We start from the raw sequence: 7087 nt of genomic DNA, 5'->3' as shown, positions 1-7087 counted from the left end.
TTAATCAAATCAGATCAAAGACAATGGTGGGATATGCTGCCAGTCCCTGTTAATGAGCCCTGGTGCTTATAGTCTACATTACCCAGCAACTGCAAACACTAACACGAGTTCCAGCCTGCTTTTATAAAACAGAACATTTTCTTTTGAAGGCTCAGCCATTTAAAGATAACTTCAGTGAGCTTGCAGTCTCTTAAACCTGTCTGAGTGGAATCTACAAATAAAAATAATTATCCTTCAAGGTCCTAAAATTTGATTATTTATAGTTCAAAAGCAAGTATAGCAGTCAAATAGTGACAGCCAGGTGAGAGTTTCTGCTACAATTGAACACCTGTTGACTTCAAACTGTATTGTGTTTGGTCTACCCCTATTCCTGTACTCCATACGTATAGACAAGCTTAAATTTGCCATGCTGAACCTAGCAAAATTTTCATAGAGTCTATTTCATAACATGATGGGCAGAGCTTGAATTTATTGCAGAACGCAATAGGTTTAGTTCCTTGAAATCCTCTTTCTTCCTCTTTTTTGTGTCTTGGCTTTTACCATTGTTGCTGCTAACTGAGGCAGCTCTGATAGGTTTGAGCCGTGGCTCAGTGGGTAGCGCACTCACCTCTGAGTCAGAAGGTTGTAGTTCAACTCCCACTCCAGAGACTGGAGCACAAAAGAACTAGGCTGACACACCACTGCAGTACTAAGAGAGTGCTGCACTGTCAGAGGTAGTGTTTTTCAAATGAGTTGATAAACTGAAGCCCCGTCCACGTGCTCAGTTCAACGTAAAAGAATTCCACAGGACTACTTTGAAGCAGAGTGTTCTCCCCAGTGTCCTGGCCAATAGTTATCCTTCAACCAATATCACAAAAACAGATTATTTGGTCATTATCACATTGCTGTTTGTGGGATCTTGCTGTGTGAAAATTGGCTGCTATGTTTCCTATATTACAACAGTGACTACACTTCAAAAAATACTTCATTGGCTGTAAAGCACTTTGGAACATCCTGAGGTCATGAAAGGTGCTATATAGGTTCAAGTTTGTTCCTTCCTTGTACTAGAGGTTCTATCGTTTAAATGAAACCTCAGACTGATGCTCCCTCTGATAAACATTAAAGAACCTATGGTGCTATTCGAAGAAGAGCAGTGAGTGTTCTGCATTGTAATAAGATATTAAGTAAAGGCATAGCTCTTCCTCTTTAAGCGTAGAACAGAGATAACGGGTGAGGTAGAGATCTATGACAACAGAATTTATCAGACAGAAATAGGAATCTTCACCTGAGTGAGAGGAAACAAACATGATCAAAATATGAAGAGGAAAAGACTGATAGAGAAAGGGGATTGAGTCCACTCAGGAAGGAGCTGTGGGAGGGGGCAGGGGACCTCATACAGAACAATTTAAAAGTCTTAGAATTGTGAGAATCTACTTTTTATTAATCATTGCTGACTGTAAGAGTTGAGCAAAATTGAAATTCTCCACAGCAGTTGAAATTCTCTACAGCACCCGATATTGATCGATTCAGTCTGTGGTCATTTGGACATGGCTGAGAATAATACCAAGGAAATATGGGTAATTTAATGAAAGCTGAAAGAACACGAACTTGGATCGAATGAATCAGTTCCAGTACCTCATCCAGGTAGCCACTATTCTGTTCAAGCGTGAGTTTTATCAATGGGTGTTAGCAGGTTATTTGACTGTAGAGGGCATCACACACAAGCCTGATTCAACCTAACCCAAACAGATGCATTTGTTGGAGTTGCTGGATGGTGATCAGGAAAGCAAGCTCTTACCATTCACCCTTCACCAACCCAGGGGTGTCAAGGCTAGCTAGTCCTACCACCCTAACTGAGAACAGCTAACTCAGCAAATACTGAGGTCGTAACCTGGGTCCTTCCTTGATGTACGACTCAACTGCACACTGGCCAGTGCCATTCACTATTGAACCACTAGGGGTGCCTGATACAGTGATGAGGTGCTGATGCTGAATCCATTGTAATTGTCAATTGTGTCTGTCTTAAATATCCAAACCATTCATTCTCTTCAGTATCTTGAGATAATTAATTTGTGATTTAATTTCTATTATTTTTAAAATTATATTTGCCATGTTTTCCTATCTCCCTGCACCCAGCATTGGCTGACAACTCACAAGGCCTGTGTCACATGATGCTCTGTAACCAGATTCGAGGCATGGAAAAGCATTGACAGCCCTCATCAGAGTTGCTTCAGTGTGACCTCTCCTCCATTTTGATTCCCCAACCCCACCATAAGTTTTCAAGCTGGGGTTCCAAGACCCAAGGGGAATCTAAAAGATAATTGCTTTTTTTGAATTTTTATCTTTGATCTGCCACGTTATTTGTGTTGCAGTATATTAATAAAAACCTTTTCTACCACAGCAGGGCTGCTTTTCCTTGGGTAGCAGTTACCGACATTTTGGACAACTCTCTGGTTGTGCGTCAATATTGACTGCAGCTTCCCCGCACAACAAAGTTTGCAAACTGCTATATCACGTCAGAGGAGGTTTCCCACTGTGCTGATCCCCACAGAGGAGGTGAATGCAAAAGGGGAAATTTGGTTGCAATAGCTCTCGTGCTTCCATCCGAAATCTTCCCTTTGATTAAGATCAGGAACTCGCATTATGGCTGTGAATCCATGGATCAGAAAAGAAAAAAATAATTTGAATTTTTACAGCACCTTTCACAACCTCAGGATGTCCTACAGTGCTTTGCAGGCAATGAACTAGTTCTGAAGTATTGTCATTGTTGTAATATGGGAAATGCACAGCAAGCTCCCACAAATGGCTGAGAGATAATGCGCAGTTAATCAGTTTTAGTGATTTTGGTTGAAGGATAAATATGTCAGGACATCAGGGCGATCTCCTTGCTCTTAAAATAGAGGCATGGGATCTTTTACTTTCTCTTTAGAGGCCAGGTGGGGCCTCAATTTAACCTCTCATCTGAAAGACAGCGCTTCCAACAGTGCAGTACTCGTTAAGTACCAAACTGAAGTATTAGTCTAGATTATGTGCTCAAGTGTCTGGAGTGGGACCTGAACCCAAAACCTCCTGACCCAGATGAGTGTGTGTTACTACTGAGCCACAGCTGTTAAAGAATTATGCAAATTTTAGTTATTACATATAACAAAATTACAGAGGCCTACCACTATGCGTTAAATACTTTCAGCCCAGATAGTTTGTGCTGGTGTTTATTCTTCACATGAACCTCCGCCCACCTTTCTTCATCTATCCCTATCAGCAAAACAACAACTTGTTTTTATAAAAGCAAAATACTGCGGATGCTGGAAATCTGAAACAAAAACAAGAAATGCTGGAGTCACTCAGCAGGTCTGGCAGCATCTGTGGAAAGAGAAGCAGAGTTAACGTTTCGGGTCAGTGACCCTTCTTCGGAACTGACAAATATTAGAAAAGTCACAGATTATAAACAAGTGAGGTGGGGGTGGGGCAAGAGATAACAAAGGAGAAGGTGCAGATTGGACCAGGCCGCATAGCTGACCAAAAGGTCACGGAGCAAAGGCAAACAATATGTTAATGGTGTGTTGAAAGACAAAGCATTAGTACAGATTAGGTGTGAATACACTGAATATTGAACAGCAGCAAGTGCAAACCTGAAGAAAAACAACCTGAAAAAAACAGTGGGTAAGCAAACTGAACAAACTAAGATGAAATGAAATAAATGCAAAAAAAGATTGTAAAAAATGTAAAAAGGAATGTAAAAAAAAAAGGAAGAAAAAATAACTAAAAATGAAAGTAAAATGGGGGGCTGTCATGCTCTGAAATTATTGAACTCAATGTTCAGTCCGGCAGGCTGTAGTGTGCCTAATCGGTAGATGCGATGCTGTTCCTCGAGCTTGCGTTGATGTTCACTGGAACACTGCAGCAATCCCAGGACAGAGATGAGAGCAGGGGGGAGTGTTGAAATGGCAAGCAACCGGAAGCTCAGGGTCCTGCTTGCGGACTGAGCGGAGATGTTCCGCAAAGCGGTCACCCAGTCTGCGCTTGGTCTCCCCAATGTAGAGGAGACCACACTGTGAGCAGCGAATACAGTATACTACATTGAAAGAAGTACAAGTAAATCGCTGCTTCACCTGAAAGGAGTGTTTGGGGCCTGGGATAGTGAGGAGAGAGGAGGTAAATGGGCAGGTATTACATATGCGATTGCAGGGGAAGGTGCCCTGGGACGGGGACGAGGTGGTGGGGGTAATGGAGGAGTGGCCCAGGGTGACGCGGAGGTAACGATCCCTTCGGAATGCTGACAGGGGAAGGGAGGGGAAGATGCGACTGGTAGTGGCATCACGCTGGAGGTGGCGGAGGATGATCCTTTGGATATGGAGGCTGGTGGGATGAAAAGTGAGGACAAGGGGAACCCTGTCACGGTTCTGGGAGGGAGGGGAAGGGGTGAGGGTAGAGGTGCGGGGAATGGGTCGGACACGGTTGAGGGCCCTGTCAACCACAGTGGGGGGAAATCCTCGGTTGAGGAAAAAGAGGTCATATCAGAAGCACCGTCATGGAAGGTAGCTTCATCAGAGCAGATGCGTCGGAGACGGAGAAACTGGGAGAATGGAATGGAGTCCTTACAGGAGGTAGGGTGTGAAGAAGTGTAGTCGAGGTAGCTGTGGGAGTCGGTGGGCTTATAATGGATATTGGTAGACAACCTATCCCCAGAGATGGAGACAGAGAAGTCGAGGAAGGGAAGGGAAGTGTCAGAGATGGACCATGTAAAGGTGAGAGAAGGGTGGAAATTGGAAGCAAAGTTGATAAAGTTTTCTAGTTCGGGGCGGGAGCAGGAAACGGCACCGATACAGTCATCAATGTACCGGAAAAAGAGTTGGGGAGGGGGCCTGAGTAGGACTGGAACAAAGAATGCTCGACATATCCCACAAAAAGACAGGCATAACTAGGACCCATGCGGGTACCCATAGTGACATCTTTTACTTGAAGGAAGTGCATGGAGTTGAAGGAGAAGTTGTTCAATGTGAGAACAAGTTCAGCCAGGCGGAGGAGGGTGGTGGTGGATGGGGACTGGTTGGGCCTCCGTTCCAGGAAGAAGCGGAGAGCCCTCAAACCATCCTGGTGGGGGATGGAGGTGTATAGTGAAGAAGAGGCAGTTGGGACCAGGAAACTGGAAATTGTCAAAATGACGTAGGGCGTCAGAAGAGTCACGGATGTAGGTGGGAAGAGACTGGACCAGCGGAGAAAAGATAGAGTCTAGATAGGAAGAAATAAGTTCAGTGGGGCAGGAGCAGGCTGACACAATGGGTCTGCCGGGACAGTCCCGTTTGTGGATTTTGGGAAGGAGGTAGAAGCGGGCTGTCCGGGGTTGTGGGACTATGGGGTTGTGGGACTATGAGGTTGGAAGCCGTAGAGGGAAGATCTCCAGAGGAGATGAGGTCAGTGACAGTCCTTTGGACAGTGGCTTGATGTTCGGTGATGGGGTCATGGTCCAGAGGGAGGTAGGAAGAGGTGTCTGTGAGTTGGCGTTGAGCTTCTGCAAGGTAGAGGTCGGTACGCCATATGACAACAGTACCACCCTTGTCTGCAGGTTTGATGACCATGTCGGGGTTGTTTTTATATTCATTCATGGGGTGTGGGCATCACTGGCTAGGCTAGCATTTATTGCCCATCCATAATCGTCCTTGAGAAGGTGGTGGTGAGCTGCTGCCTTGAACCGCTGCAATCTGTATGGGGTAGATACACCCACAGTGCTGTTAGGAAGAGAGTTCCAGGATTTTGACCCAGCAAGAGTGAAGGAACAGCAATATAGTCCCAAGTCAGGATGGTGTGTGGCTTGGAGGGGAACTTGCTGGTGGTGGTATTCCCATGTATCTGCTGCCCTTGTTCCAGGTGGTTGAGGTCACTGGTTTGGAAGGTGCAGTTAGAGGAGCCTTGGTGAGTTGCTGCAGTGCATCTTGTAGATGGTACACGCTGCTGCCACTGTGCATCGATAGTGAAGGGAGTGAATATTGAAGGTGGTGGATGGGCTGCCAATCAAGCAGGCTACTTTCTCCTGGATGGTGTTGACCAGCGTTGTCCAACCATTTTGCTTGGGGGGCCACATTACAATTTTTGTCTTACATGTGGGGACAGTGTGACTATTTCGGAAACATAAAGGCATTAATTAAAAATTTATTTTACTATGAAAACAACAACAAATGTGCATTTTTGTGAAGAAGCTTTAAATGAGAAGATAAATTTATTGACATACTTTCTCATCACTGTGTTGGGCACTGATTTCATGAGGTACCTGGCATTGTTTTACTTGCACAAGTAGTCAATGTTTGCCCACACACTTGGAGCGAGGCAGAGTATTCCAGATAGATGTCCATCTGTCAGGAGTGATCTTGATCACTCTCTCTCCCTTTCTCTCTCTCTCTCTCTCTGTCAGTCTATCTCTCTGACTCTCTCCCTGTGTTTTCCCCCCTCTGTTCCCCTCCCCCGTGTTGTCCACTCTCTCTCTCCTCCCCTTTCGCGCCCGCTCTCCTCCCCTTTCGCGCCCGCTCTCCTCCCCTCCCTTCGTTCTCTCTCTCTCCTCTCCCCCCCTTCGTTCTCTCTCTCTTCTCTCCCCCAACCCCTTCGTTCTCTCTCTCTTCTCTCCCCCCCCTTCGTTCTCTCTCTCTTCTCTCCCCCCCTTTGTTCTCTCTCTCTTCTCTTCCCCCCCCCCTTCGTTCTCTCTCTCTTTCCCCCCCTTCGTTCTCTCTCTCTTTCCCCCCCTTCGTTCTCTCTCTCTCCTCTCCCCCCCCCCTTCGTTCTCTCTCTCTTCTCTCCCTCCCCCTTCGTTCTCTCTCTCTTCTCTTCCCCCCCCCTTCGTTCTCTCTCTCTTCTCTCCCCCCCCCTTCGTTCTCTCTCTCTTCTCTCCCCCCCCCTTCGTTCTCTCTCTCTTCCCCCCCCCCTTCGTTCTCTCTCTCTTCCCCCCCCTTCGTTCTCTCTCTCTTCCCCCCCTTCGTTCTCTCTCTCTTCTCCCCCCCCCTTCGTTCTCTCTCTCTTTTCCCTCCCTTCGTTCTCTCTCTCTTTTCCCCCCCTTCGTTCGTTCTCTCTTCCCCCCCCCCCCTTCGTTCTCTCTCTCTTTCTCCCCCCCCCTTCGAGATCT

The sequence above is a fragment of the Heterodontus francisci genome, chromosome 36 (assembly GCF_036365525.1).
Source record: "Heterodontus francisci isolate sHetFra1 chromosome 36, sHetFra1.hap1, whole genome shotgun sequence".
In the NCBI taxonomy this organism is placed as follows: Eukaryota; Metazoa; Chordata; class Chondrichthyes; order Heterodontiformes; family Heterodontidae; genus Heterodontus; species Heterodontus francisci.
Note: the sequence above shows the minus strand (reverse complement) of the source record.